The following is a 15,635-nucleotide window of genomic DNA, read 5'->3' on the forward strand; positions in this document are numbered from 1 at the left end:
ATTTCTGCCAACGAGAGACCAGTTTCTTGATACTGTTACTGTAAAATGTTTGATTTTCTTGACAGAGCCACAGCCACAGCTCTGCTTGCACCACTTCATCACTACCAAAGTCAACTCCTCGAAGATGTTCTTTAAGTTCTGGAAACAGATAAAATCGGATGGGGCCGAGTCGGGACTGTATGGAGGATAATCGATGACAGTAGACCCAAGACGTCGGATTTTTGCAGATGTCGCATCAGTCGTGTGTGGTCTGCCATTGGCACGTTGAAAGAGAGGGTTCTCCACCCCATGTGGGGACGAACTCTTCGAATTCGTGCTTTCAGTTTTCTGAGGGTCTCGCAGTACCTTGTACAGTTTATGGTGGTGCCATTTGGCATCAGTTACAACCGCACCACGTCTTGAACATCCGAGAACACTGTAAGAATGACTTTTCCTATTGATGGCATGGTCTTGAAATTTTCGGTCGGTGATCCTTCGTGGCGGAACTCCAATTATGCTCTTCTGTTTTCGGAGTCACAGTGGTGCAGTCAGTTATTATCAATGGTTCAAATGGCTCTAAGCACTATGGAGCTTAACATCTGGGGTTATCAGTCCCCTAGACTTACAACTACTTACACCTAACTAACCTAAGGACATCACACATATCCATGCCCGAGGCAGGATTCGAACCTGCGATCGTAGCAGCAACGCGCTTCCAGACTGAAGCCTGTTATTATCATCTGTCACAATGTCGTTAAGGAACCCATCCACCTCACACTCAAAACGCAAAAGAAACTGGTGACAGATGTCCAGTCTCCTCTGTTTCATGTCAGGAGTGAGCATTCGATGCACCCGCTGTGCACACAGTTTCCTATACCGCAGTTCTGCAGTGATGGCTAGTACGCACTCTCGTTACATGCCACAGTTATCTGAGAGCTGTGTCTGTGTTATCTGATGATTTTCCCTTAAGAGTTCATCAACGCGTCTCCGATGAGTCTCGTCGGTTGCCGTACGCGGTCGTCCACCCCGATCTCTGTCGTACACGTTAAGGTTAGCATCACCGTTTCCGTCACTACGAGCAAGAACAACCCACGTCGCGCATTACTGATGTCGATACAATCATCACAATACACTACTTTCATTCTCGTACGGATTTCAATTGGAGGTATGTGTTCTACAACTGGAATCTCGATTTAAGGACATTATTTCTCCTACACAGATATAGTTACGTTACGCACCACCATGTTACACGCGGTAAGTCGGACCCATCTAGCGACAGAGGGTTACAGCTTGCGTCATTGAAACGGGAAAGTCGACCGCGTAATACGCATGACATGCGATACCTCGCCCGATATTGAGAACAGAGTAAAAATTCGGCGGCATTACTTTTTCATACGCTCTCCTACAACGTAGATGTAAAAAATTCTGCTTCAGTACGATGCGCTTCCAAAACATTTACGAGAATAGAGGATCAAAGTTCTGCACTCCCGCTCAGTACCATACGAGAGCGCCAGCAGTCAAAGAGCGGCGTTCGTGCAACCAGAAAAGGCAGCATACTAGTAATCTGCCCGCACTACGGTCGAGTCTCGTAATTTTTCTACGTAGTCTTGTACCAAAAACTTTTATCGCTGCCACGAATCTTGTTTTTTAGAAAAGGAACAACAATAAAAATAATGATAACCATAGTGGAACATTCCTGATGAAGTAATAAGTAATCGTGCTGAAATGAACATTTATTTATCGATACATTCATACGCGTATTGCTCTTCGAACAATGTGCAATCTACATTGCTTTTAGAGTAGCAATAGAAAGCAGCTTTGACCCCTATTAGTGGAATCGGCCAGGAACGCCTGCTTTCTCACATGCTATGTTGCAGAACGCTTCTTTTCGGCTCTAGAAGTGATCGAATTGTTGGTGAACTGTTTTTACCTGACCTTCAGTATTTTCAAAATTATTTGCAGCCAACATGGGCAACCAGTTTATTTATTTATGTATTTATTGATCCATCTTTAAGCATTTACAAGCAATCGATGTCGTCATGAGTAATGTACGGTATACATATTAAGAAATATAACTATTGTGAGGTATCACATACAGCTAAAGTATACATTTTAAAAGAACATGCATAATAAAGGAATACATTCGATACATAAAGATATCCCACATAACTAAAGTTTGCATTTTAAAGAATGTGCATAATAAAAGAATACATTTTATACATAAGGATTTCTCCACATGTTTAACAGTTAAATGTAGAAATACAGAGACAAAAAATGCACAGGAAGAGGTACAAACAGAGTTGCAAGTTGTTTCGTAAGTCAGGTCTACTTTTGAAGAGTTTTCGGATTCTTTAACACTGTAAAAAGCTTTTTCTTTCAGCCATTTTTTAGTCTTACTTTTAAATATATTAAGAGAGACACAATTTGCCTGCACAGGTAATGTGTTTAAAAGCCTTACCCCATGTATTCATAACTGTCTTGTGTTTTCTTGAGTCGAGTTGTTGGTATGTCTATCTTCAATGTTTGACGAGTGTTATGATTATGAACGGAGGGTCTAAGGTTGTAACTGTTAAAGTTTTCTTTTATGTACAAAAGGCAGCTGTATACAAAAAAGAGAAGGGACTGTCATTATCTGTAATTCTTTTAAGTATGACCTACATGATATGTTATTTTTGGTAATCCCAGAGATGCTCCTGATGGCTTTCTTCTGCCAAATAAAAATTTTCCTGGACCATGGAGGATTACCCCATAGAAGAATACCATAGCTAATATGGCAATGAAAGAATGCATAATAGGAATTAATCAGCAGGCTTTCAGAAACACAGGTGCGTAATTTTTTTGGTAGATAGATAACTCGCGAAAGTTTTCGAGATATGTTGTCTATGTGACTCTGCCAGGTTAATTTCGTATCTAAGTATATGCCAAGAAGTTTGGTAGAAGTGTACTCAGTATTAGCATTGAATAAGCTGAAGGATATATTTACAGTCTTTTCATAGTTAATAGCTAACTCATTGGCTTCGAACCACATGTTGGATAATCTGAGAAAATCTTTACTTTGCTCCTTCAGTTTATTTATGTCCTTCCCTGAATTGATGAAAGTTGTATCATCTGCTTAAAGCACAGATTTGCATGGCATATTGCTGGGCAGGTCATTTATAAATATTATAAACAGTAATGGCCCAAGCACTGATCCTTGGGGAATGCCTCTAGTGACATTCAGTAACTGTGACTTTTGACCGTTATAGCTTACAGTTTGCTTTCTGTTACTGAGATATGATTTAATGAGGGAGAGTTCCAGATCCCTAATCCCATAACACCGTAGTTTTTCCAGCAGCATTGTGTGGTTTGCAGAATGAAATGCTTTGCTTAAGTCCACCAGTGTGGCTTCAGCAGATAATTTAGATTCAAAAGAAGATTGCACAATGGAAACAACATTTTCAACAGCATTAATTGTTGATAACTGGGCCCCAAAATCATATTGAGACTTAGTCAGTATATTGTTTTTTGACAAATGCATGTTAATTTGCTTTTGTATACAAAATTCGATTATTTTTGAAAAAATAGGTATCAGCGAAATTGGGCGATAATTATTAGTGCAGGATTTATCACCCTTTTTGTGTAATGGAATTACTACTATCTTCTTTAGACATTCTGGGAAAATACCACTGTCAAATATCCAGTTTATGAGTGTTCAGAGAGGGAATGATATCAAGTCGATTTTTTTAAATCACAATATTTGAGAGGCTATAAATATTTTCTGATCTGGAGTAAATTAACTTTGCCACTGATTTAATTACATCATTTATTTCCACATGTCCCCAATTACAGGTTGGCACAGTATCAGCAAAGTTTTGTAAAAACTGGTTTATATAAGTAGATTGTGAATTTGATTTTGAACTATTCTTATGAGGACTTGAGGGAGTACGGTTTGCTGCATTGATAAAAAAGAGGTTAAACTCATCTGGGGTGACAGTAACATCAGTTGTAACTTTTACACTATGACTACCAGTACCTAATTCTGCTTTAATGACCCTCCATGCAGCCTTACACTTATTATTGGAGTTTTTGATGAAGTTATCATTTGCTCTATATTTTGCTAATCTGATTTGCGATCTATACTGTCTCTTGAGGCTAACGTACATTGCATTGTCAACACTATCATTTTTTACCTTATCATAGCATATCAAAACCATTAATCTTAGCTCCTGTAAATATGGTGTGAACCACCTATGTGGAGTAGTTCGACCATGCTTTCTTGCCATAGTTTTATTTTGTTTGGTAACCATTGGACAGGAGGTATTGAAAATTTCAGATAGAGTACTAACAAACCTGCTACAATCCTCCTCAACATTGTTGGAAGCATATATTATATCATTCCAGTTTAGTACCTTCAGCTTATCCCTGAAGCTATTTATGCTTTTATCATTTAATAACCTGACATACCGGGTTGGTTCACAATACCCCATTGTTTGATTAATTGTTAGTTTTACCCATATACCATTGTGATCTGTCAGATGGTGGAGATTAAGGAGTCCCAATTCAAAATCATCTTTATGTTTATTTGTGATAAAATTGTCGAGACAAGAAAGTTGTCTTGTGGGACTATAATTTGCACAGAAGAGATTATGGAATCTTAGCATGTTAAGCAAATTAGTATTTTTGTGTGTTTTTTCCTTACATCAAAATTTAAACCTCTTAAAATTATTATCTTGTTTTTGGTATATTTTTCTGTACAGTGAATAAGTTTATCTAAACACTCTACAAATTGATCGGCATCACTATCAGGAGAATGGTATATTGAAATAACTGTGAGTTTTAATGTTGGTAGTAGCATGACAGCCACTTCAAGAACGCCTTTAACATATATGTCCCTAACATCATGCACAGTATACCTTAACCCTAGGTTGTCATTTATATATATTGAGGAACCCCCATAACCTTCATTGGGTCTGCAGTAACTTGTAATTAAATTAAATGATGGTGGTACATACAGTTTTATCTCTTCTTCTCTTAACCAGTGTTCATTAATACACAATACTATTCTACTGTTTCCATTCAATACAATACCAAGTTCATCAGCTTTATATTTCAAAGATCTAATATTTATGTGCATGAATAATATTGATTTTTCACAGCAAGAGGGAAGATGCATGGTGTCTTGGGCCCAACTGGATGCACACATGGTGGTTTGCCTTTCACTGGTCCTCATATTCGGTGTGGTGCTGGTGCTATGTTTCGGTAGCGGCTGGACTTCCCTGTGGTAGGCCATAAAAAATCATTACTTCTCTGTGGTACTTTTTTGGTTCGGTTTGAGGCTCGAGTGGCACTTCCTGCATAATTTATCTGGCATGGGGGATTTGATATAGGCCTACTTGATAACACATTAGTATGGGCTGGCTGATTTGATGCACTAGATAACACTTCACTATGGGATGGAGATGATACAATACTTACTGAGGTTCCTGTCTTCTTATCTGCTAATGGAGGTGACATTTTTGTTGTCTGTTTCTCAAGGTTCTTGTTTGTTTCACATATTACATAGTTTATTTGGGCAGGCTGAGTGGAGGCACTTGATGACACTTTGGCGTAGGATGGAGGTGGTGATACAATACTCACTGTAGTTTCCTTCCTCTTTTCTACCAGTGACTGCAGTGGAACTGCTACAGTTGTTGTTGACACCATTTCTGCTTCTGTTGCTTGTGCTGCTGCTGTTATTGGGCTTGTTGCTTGAGCTGATTCAGATGTTGCTGGTTTTTCTGGAGCTGCAGTTGTTACTGAATTTTATAGTGATGCTGTAGCAATTTGTGGTTCTGCAGCTGCTTTAGTTGTTGTCTCCAAGACAGATTCACTTCCTGCATGGTTGCTTTCAGTAATGTATTGGTAGTTCATTACAATGGCTGGTACTGACTCATAGATACTCTGTTTTTCATATGTTTCTAACGTTTCGTAAATTGCTTTGCACAGAGATGACTTGCCTCTTCTATTCAGGTGCATGCCATGTTTTGTAAAGCTGCATCTCTCCAGGAAATCGACTGATAGAAATCTTATGTTTGGCTACACTTTACACACTGTTTGTATTTGTTTATTTGCTTCCTTAATTTCTGCGTTCACACATGAAGCAGATTGAGGTCGTGCCTATGTGGTATACCAACAACAGTTAGTTTTTGGTTCTCTATCGAACTGAGGGCACTTTTTAGACTCATAATAGCATTAGCTAACTCGTTACAATACACGTCATTTGCTCCTCCAATTAATACAACATGGCGATTGTTATTGTCTTGTTTGTCCAGTAAAACGTCCCTAATAATTTCCCGCATTGGTGCTCCTGGTTTCACATGACTGCCTACTTTCAGATCGTAATGGTTTCGTAGTACTTCCGCCAGTCCGCGTCCGTGGCTATCTGAGTAGATATTTAACTCAGTGAGATTTCTTATTTATTGTAGGAGACAAATATTTCACTTGGGCACAGATTTTCGCTTCGCTGGTATGCATTTTCTGTTGAAATTCACCTGTCTCAGAGTGTTTTTTATGTGAGGCCTGTCTTTGTAATTTATTAGTTAATGAACTTGTTATTAATTTTGCTTCTTCCAGTTCGCTTTTATATTTTAATGTATCAGGCTGTAGGTCTTCTTATGTTAAGGCGTCATATTTACGTTTTAAAATGCGGATCTCAGTTAGCAACGTTGCAATCACTTCACTTTCGCATTCTGCACTGATCAGTTTTTTTTTTTTTTTCAATGTCGTCTACATAACATTCCCGACAAGACCAGAATTTTTGTTTCGGATTAGCACTTGCATGGTGTAAAGTTTTGCATTTAACACACATAATACCTTTCGCCGCTCGCTTGTTGCAGTAGCACTTGTCTGAGTATACACGATAATGTTCACCACGAGGTTGATCGGAAGACGATGTGGACGCTATACTCGTCCGTCATCTACACAGTGATCCGAAACTGGAATTTCGTCTCTTTCCTCTGAACTTTCATATCTGAGTAGGGCTAATGATCTCTTCATTTATTGTTCACTGTTTTCATTTTCTTTCAATTTTCCTGCAAATACCTCTTTCTCTGGAGTGTCGGTGATAATTCGAATTGTCTGTACGTCTGTTATTCGTCACAGTGTGCCTGTTCTTCAGTTTGCTGCAACCTCTGAATTCTTGAGGACTCACAACACCTTTTTCTCATTCAGACCAGAGGTTGATGGGATATATGTTGAAGTTGAAGAGATCTGTGGTCGATTAGAAACAGCTTGTCTCATGGCACAATCGGAGAAAGTGCCAGCATACGTTTAGATTTCACGATTATTGCTAATTATGGGACATGAAAAAATGTATGTTATGTTGAAAAACAAATTTTATTTTTAAACAAAAGCATGCAGTAACACTGGAAACGTAAGTCAGAAAAGCTATCATGGAGTACCCTGAGACATTGTCTCTGCCCCACGACTTCTCTCTCACTGTGCTTCATGTGTTACATTTTTGAAAGCAACGTAGTATAAATCTAACAATAACGTGTTATGGTACATCAAAATTGGTAGTTTATAGCTCAGAGTATTAAGGTTCCAAGAATATTTCGATTTTTAGCTGATCTGAATTAATACCAACATCTTTTAGTTTAATATCACGCACAAAAATTACTTTACATGTCTTGAAGAAGATGGTGTACATTCATTAAAAGGAATCAATATACTCAGTAATCAGGCTAAGGTAGCTATGTTCCTACATACTTCCTCTTTCTGCAACAAAGGCGTCAGCGTTGTAGACTTAATACATGCAGAGGTAACAGAAATATCTCATTACGGCCAATGTCTCAAATTGGACCACTCTCTCGCACTGAAATCTCCATTGCGTTATAGCTGTCCTGTGTATCAGGTACCTGTCTCTTGATCCAAATTGTCCTTGGTCTTCTCAAATATACATTACCCACTGTCTGTTACACAGACACTCTTCGCCCAAGCTAAGGATGAAAGTATTCTACTTTTCTAGCATTTTGTAACTTTTTTGATTTAACGTAAGCTTTGAGTACTTTCTGTTACGTCTCTGAGGCATATGTCGATCAGTTCGCTGCAATTTGATTATTGTATTAAGGCGATAGTGCCACATTATACACTGCACAAGATATTCAAAACATGAATTTCTCAAAATCCTGTAATTGTCTCACATTGTGACTCAGAAATTTGAAATTTGGCTCGACGGTACACACAACCATCCTCAGTAACTGCACAAAAGCGTGGCACACTGCCACGGTTCAAACGGCAAGGTGTCGACACATGCGAAAAAAATACCGCTCCTCACAAGTTCATATGAGGTGTAAGGTGGATTAATGATCTCACATTGACGCGAAATTTCCTCACCTTTCTACCCAACGCCATGGGAAGTTCCTCAAACCCCCTCTTCTACACATGCCAGCCCTTCTTTTGGCGCCTCTGCGATGGAGGTCAAAATCGCGATGCTCAGCTCTGAAAGCGCGTTGTTTTCTTGTATGTGGCCAAGGAAACCATTTCCTATACACCGCCATTCAGAATCGACACGAAGATGCTCAGGTGGTGGCATAAAGGACATCAGTCAAACCAACACTTCCCTGGGGACATTTGTTTACACACATTTCGCTCTCGAAAACGACTGTTCGCAATGTGATGAGCAACAAGATGACGTTCTTTGCAACCTCTGACACTGCTGGCATCCTCTGGATGTTTCAACCCTGTTATAAGGACGCTATGCGGCTGCATCCCCATAGAACGTGTTCACAACCCTCTGGAGTGCAGCGCGACCGCAATTTTTGCTCCCTGTACAGGTTGGATCCACTGCGGACCGTCCACAACCATTTGACAAAATTTTAACATTATCAAAGTAGCGAAGGGTACTTACGCATTTTTAACCCTCCAGTTTAGCGCCCTCCTGTAGTATGATCAACAGGGGGTACGACGTTGACACATGCGTGGATAAAACGGCAAAGGCTCTCTGTAAGACCACCTTTACTAAGAATTTTAAAAAAGTACCTGTACTGAGACAAGCTGTGAAATATACTGAAGCGCCAAAGTAACTAGTATGGGCATGCGTATCCAAATACAGAGATACGTAAACAGGCAGCAGAAAGCACTGTGATCGAAAACGCCTCTATAAGACAACAAGTGTCTAGTGCAGTTGTTAGATCCGTTACTACTGGTACAATGGCAGGTTATCAAGACTTAAGTGAGTTTCAACGTGGTGCTATAGTCGACGCACGTGCGATGGGACACAGAATCTCCGAGGTAGCGATGAAATGGGGATTTTCTCGTACGACCATTTCGCGGGTGTGCCGTGAATATCACGGATCCGAAAAAACATCAAACCTACGACACCGCTGCTGCCGGAAAAAGATCTTGCAAGAACGGGACCAACGACGACTGAAGAGAATTGTTCAACGTGACTGAACTGCAACCCTTCCGTAAATTGCTGCATATTTCAATGCTGGGCCATCAACAAGTGTGAGCGTGCGAACCATTCAACAAAACATTATCGATATGGGCTTACGGAGCCGAAGACCCACTCGTGTACCCTTGATGAGTGCACGACACAAAGCTTTACGCCTGGCGTGGGCCTGTCAACATGACATTGTACCGTTGATCACTGGAAACATGTTCCCTGGTCGGTCGAGTCACGTTTCAAATTGTATAGAGTGGATGGACGTGCACGGGTATGGAGACAACCTCATCAATCCATGGATCCTGCATGTCAGCAGGGGACTGTTCAAGCCGGTGGAGGCTCTGCAGTGGTGTGGGGCGTGTGCGGTTGGAGTGACGTGGAACCCTTGATACGTCTAGATACGATTCTGACAGGTAACACGTACGTAAGCATCCTGTCTGATCACATTCATCCATTCATGTCCATCTTGCATTCCGACGGACTTCGGCAATTTCAGCAGGACAATGCGACACCTCACACGTCCAGAACTGCTACAGAGTGGCTCCAGGAACACTCTTCTGAGCTTAAACACTTCCGCTGGCCACCAGTCTCCCCAGACATTAACATTACTGAGCATATTTGGGATGCCTTGCAGTGTGCTGTTCGGAAGAGATCTCCACCCCGTCGTACTCTTACGGATCTGTGGACAGCCCTGTAGGATTCGTGGTGTCAGTTCCCTCCAGCACTACTTCAGACATTAGTCGAGTCCATGCCACGTCGTGTTGCGGCACTTCAGCGTGCTCGCCGAGGCTCTACAGCGGTAGCAGTTTCTTTGCCTCTTCAGTGTAGTATTAGGCGCCAGCAGCAGGCAGCCCATTAACGCCCCTATTGTTCTTCTATCAGGCTCCTAGGGTCAGTCCACAGAGTGCCTAAGTACAGGCAAATTTTTAAAATTCTCAGTATAGGTGGTGGGGTACCACCGAGAGTGTTTCCGTACAGGGAGTCCTATAGAGACCCTTCTAATTTTATTCACACATGGGTCAACGTCGCAACCCACGGTGATCACGCTACGGGATGGTGCGAGATAGTAAGGCTGTAAAAGCATAAGCACCCTTTGCTACTTTCGATCACATTTAAATTTTGTTGACTGTTTGTGGACTGTCCGCAGTGGATCAAACAAGTACACGAGGGCAACAACTGTGGCCACACTGTATTCCAAGTGAGAACGTCACATTCAGTGGGGATGCGGCCCCAAAGTGTCCTTACAAAATGGTTCAAATGGCTCTGAGCACTATGGGACTCAACTGCTGTGATCATAAGTCCCCTAGAACTTAGAACTACTTAAACCTAACTAACCTAAGGACATCACACACATCCATGCCCGAGGCAGGATTCGAACCTGCGACCGTAGCGGTCGTGCGGTTCCAGACTGTAGCGCCTTTAACCGCTCGGCCACTCCGGCCGGCCGTGTCCTTACAAAAGGGTTGAAACGTCGAGGTGTCAAAGGTTGCAAAGAACGTAGTCTTGCTGCTTATTACACTGCGAAATGTCGCTTTCGATCGAGAAACGTGTGGGAATCAATGCTCCAAGGAAAGGGGCGGTTTCATTGACACCGTTTGTGTCACTCCTGAGGTCTTTCAGCACCGATTCTGAGCGGCTGAGGGTTTCAATTGTTTTCCTCGGCCATTCATAACAGAACCCCGTGATTTCAACGAGTTCGTCGCCTTTCTGACCTCCACTACAGAGGGGTGAAAAGAAGGGGTGGATGTGGATAATACGGTATGTGATGACTTTTCCAATCATGTGGCACATCCACTACGGCCTTCAGCAGAACAGTCGTGAAATTTGGCAGAAATATGACTTCCTTAACCCAGCTCACTTGACACATGAACTTGTGAGGTCTGACCTGTCCTTGGCATGTGCCGACAGCTTGCAGTTTGAAGCGCCGTAGAGATCGAGAGTGACATTGCAGGATGCCACGCTGTTTTACCGTTACAGAATAAGGTTTTTAAGCGCCTTTGATCCAAATATCATACTTCTGCGTCGCAATGGGAGACGATTTCGGCATTTATAAAAAGTTATCCTTTCATTGTGTTGCGCGCTGTACATACTTCACGCTGGAATTCTGGTATCGTATTGCAGTTAAACTCACTCTCTTCTCTATGGATATGGGCTGAAATGTTTTAAAATTTTGGATGACCACTTCACATTCATTTAGCAATTCACGGAGCTACAGAAATATACCCCGTTAGCAATTACACAAAAATAAATGTATTTGATATGTCCGAAATAATGCTGGCAGTACTTACAGAAAAGAACAGGAAAAACAGATCTGATGTAAATGCAACAAAGCTGTTGTTGAACGAAATATATGCAAAGGAACGTCCATTTCTGCAAACGAAAAACCCGCAGCGGTGTTATTTTCGAGCATGCAAAAACGCTGCGACAAGAGTTCCCAATCCGAAGTAAAGGGGATAAACAAACAGCGGTACATTTTAGCGGCACCGGCGTGTATTGATTCGTGACAACGGCTGACATAAATCTGCGTTTGAGGAGTAACAGAGGTGGAAAACGGCTGCAAGGGAGAGAGCAGCGCACGCTCACACACACACACACGCACGCACGCACACACACACATGCAAAGAGTAAGAGAGGGGGAGGGAGGAGAGAGAGCGGGAGAGAGCTGCTGAACAGCTGCTACGGAATGAGGAATAAGACCGCTGCAAGGGAAAATAACACGTGCTGCTGAAGGAAGAAGCGAGGCGCTGAGGAACTTTTCAAGTGGCGCATTATGCAGAATGAATAAAAACCGGTTCTCCTCCGCGCCTTTTCATACCAAATGTTAACTTCATATCCGTGAGGGGCAGGCTGTTAGAATACAGGAGGTTCCTATAGCGGGCTGTATTACGGAATCATCGGTACGCCTAAATCTGCCTCTTAATAAGAGGGAGACGTGTGTTCAGGAGAAAGAAAGCAGTCGAAGGAAAAATAAGATGGAGGAATATCTGCAGTGATAAGAAGTACGGATTTGTAGAAGACCACTAGGATCAACACAATCCTACATCTCTGCAAAAAAATTCAGACTTGCGACATGATGGTAGTGGCGTAAGAGATCTGCAGTAGAGGATGAATTATTATACTGATGAAACGTCCTGCCAGATTAAATGTGTGCCAGATGAGACTTGAACTTGGGATATTTGTCAATCTGGGCAAGCAGTTTTTCATTCTGCATATTATGCCTCATGGTCGAAACGAGGAAAAGACTCATACATCAGTTAACAAATAATCATACCATCGCTTAATATTTTAATGTCTGTAGTACTGTTAGCTGCAAATCCATACAAATTACAAAAATCGATGCATGTACACATGTGTCTGTGTATCTTCCACATCTCATCTGTTAGTAGGCTGTTTAGGTTTTTATGTTGGTAACGTCACGTAGCGCTCGGTATGAAAATCACTGGCTGTACTGTGTGCAGTCTGTGGCTCGTTGGCATTGTTGGAATATTCGCTATTGTAGTGTTGGGCAGTTGGATGTGAACAGCGTGTAGCGTTGCGCAGTTGGAGGTGAGCCGCCAGCAGTGGTGGATGTGGGGAGACAGATGGCAGAATTTTAAGATCTGGACGTGTGTCCGCCAGAAAGAGTAAATTTGTAATACTGGATATCATGAACTGATATATATATATTATGACTTTTGAACTTTATTAAGGTAAATACATTGTTTGTTCTCTATCAAAATCTTTCATTTGCCAACTATGCCTATCAGTAGTTAGTGCCTTCAGTAGTAGAATCTTTTATTTAGCTGGCAGTATTGGCGCTCGCTGTATTGCAGTAGTTCGAGTAACGAAGATTTTTGTGAGGTAAGTGATTCATGAAAGCCATAGGTTATTGTTAGTTAGGGCCATTATTTTGTAGGGATTATTGAAAGTCAGATTGCGTTGCGCTAAAAATATTGTGTGTCAGTTTAGTGTTGATCAGAATAAGTAAAGAGAGAAATGTCTGAGTACGTTCAGTTCTGCTCAGCTGTTTGAAAATCAAATAACGTAAGAGGTTTACCAGCACAGTAATTCATAAATTTTTCCAAGGGGACGCTACACATCCAAACGTGGTACACATATCCGTTGCCGTCGGGCAACAATCGTTGTTTGGTAAAAAAAACCACCTACCTATCATAATTCAGGGGACAGACCGTCGTTAACAGTGATATGCGTTAAAAGCAACCGCATTATCCACGACTTTTAAATTTATTACTTCTGTGCTGTTAAGTCTATTCACAATCGATTTAGACATCATTATGCACATACGTCGCTAAATGCACCTAGAAAATTATATCGTGGTACCAAACGTAGTTCAGGAGGTATGACGTGAAAAAACACTGAGATGCATGAAAAACTACCACATTGTGCATGACTTTTTAAATTTATTGGTTGTTTGCTACTAACACTATTCGCAACACACTTTGCAGACAGTATTCACAAATTATTCTAACTGTACCTCTAGAAATATATCATTCTATGACCCATGGTTCAAGATATATGGCGTCTTAAAACATGAGCTGCGTGAGAAAAGCCGCATAATTCATGAAGCTTCAATACATTTTCTTTACTTATTTTAAACATAGCTGCGTAACAGCAACGGTTCCACGTAATCAGATGAAAAACAGCCGACCAGTTGCAAAGGATAAAGTAATCTTTACCTAGGTTTCAATAGGTTTAAACCTATCTTCTTCAGAAGACGGCCTGAGGAAAATGAACATCATGTTTTATACGAAAGGTATACACATAGGTCAAGTTTAGAGTTTAACATATATTAGGAGGCTCTTGTGTTACAAAATATGAGATAAATTTCTTGTACTTACAGTATTACATTAACATGGCATGATACGTCGTTGCAATTTTTACAAACATCTCCATAGCTCCATTAGTTCAAATACAATATAGCCCTAAGAGTAGGGTTCGTCAAATAAATAAAATTAAGTACATGGAGGTCGGAGCGCGTATAAGCAACTGAGTAAAATCGGCCTGCGTGGTAGCAATGCGGCCAGGGCAGGTGGCGCTCAGGTCGCGTACTATGTGCCGATTGGCGTACTGAAGCAACATGTAAAATATAAAAATTAGTTACGTCTTTAGAAGGAGTGACAGTGAACAAAATGAAAGCGTTTAACATTCCCATTATAACAATGTGGGAGCCTTAGAAATAGTAATGTAGAAACATACATCAAAAAGGCAGGTGGCGCATACGCCTTGAGTTACATGCAGTGGCATATACAGCCAAAATAAAATTATATTACCATATTAGTGAAGCACACAGAACGTATATAATTCAAAACTTTAAGCATAAATATTAATGGCATCTTAAGACATAAATTACGAAACCTGGTGCACAATTTAGTTATTATACATTCACTGGGATCCGAGGCTTTAAGATAAGCGAGAATTACATGAGGGCCGGTGTAGTGGCAGCCATACATCATGAGTAAATCACATTGCATAAAAGGTAGTGAGCTTAGAGATATAAAAGTGCATTATAGCTTCCTGAGGAAAAAGACTACTGAGGTTATCAACATCAATGTTATGAATTAAATAATACGGGTTTAAAGCCTTCCAAAAATTGTCTACAGGCAAGGTTCAACTGATCGTTGAGTATATTGCCGTCTTTTAGCTCTAGATGTTTAAAAATAAATAGCTCTTCCCACAGATCTAATCTCCGTCCTTTAACTTGTCTGTGTAGGATAACCGTGTCTTCTAACTGCTCAGGCGTATGGCCGGCTATCCAGAGGTGTTCAGCAAAAGTAGAGTTGTGAACATTAGCTCCTTTTTTTCCTAATAGATGTTCTTTATATCGTGTTTTAACAGCTCTGCCTGTTTGACCAATATAATATGAGGGGCAGTTACTACAGGTTATTTTGTATACACCTGAATTAGAAAACCAATCGTTAGCAATTTCTACTGAATGTATAAGATTTCTTTTTAAACTGTTGTCTGTAGAAAAGGAGACGTTACAGTTATATTTTTTAGTTAGAAGACGTTTAATCCTATATGATATGTTACCCAAGAAAGGGATGGAAATAAATTTTTTAGTTTCTGTGGTATCAGTGGGGAGGTTATTACTCAAAGTAGAACAGTTTTGGGAAATTTTCTTATTAAGCAGGTGATCGATCATGTTCTGGTTGTATCCATTATTAACAGCGATCGTTTTGATGACATTCAATTCTTTTTGTTGATCCGCAGGTGATAAAGGCGTGGTTACCATTCGGTGAATGGCGGAATGAAA

The sequence above is a fragment of the Schistocerca cancellata genome, chromosome 1, assembly GCF_023864275.1.
Source record: "Schistocerca cancellata isolate TAMUIC-IGC-003103 chromosome 1, iqSchCanc2.1, whole genome shotgun sequence".
NCBI classification, from domain to species: Eukaryota; Metazoa; Arthropoda; class Insecta; order Orthoptera; family Acrididae; genus Schistocerca; species Schistocerca cancellata.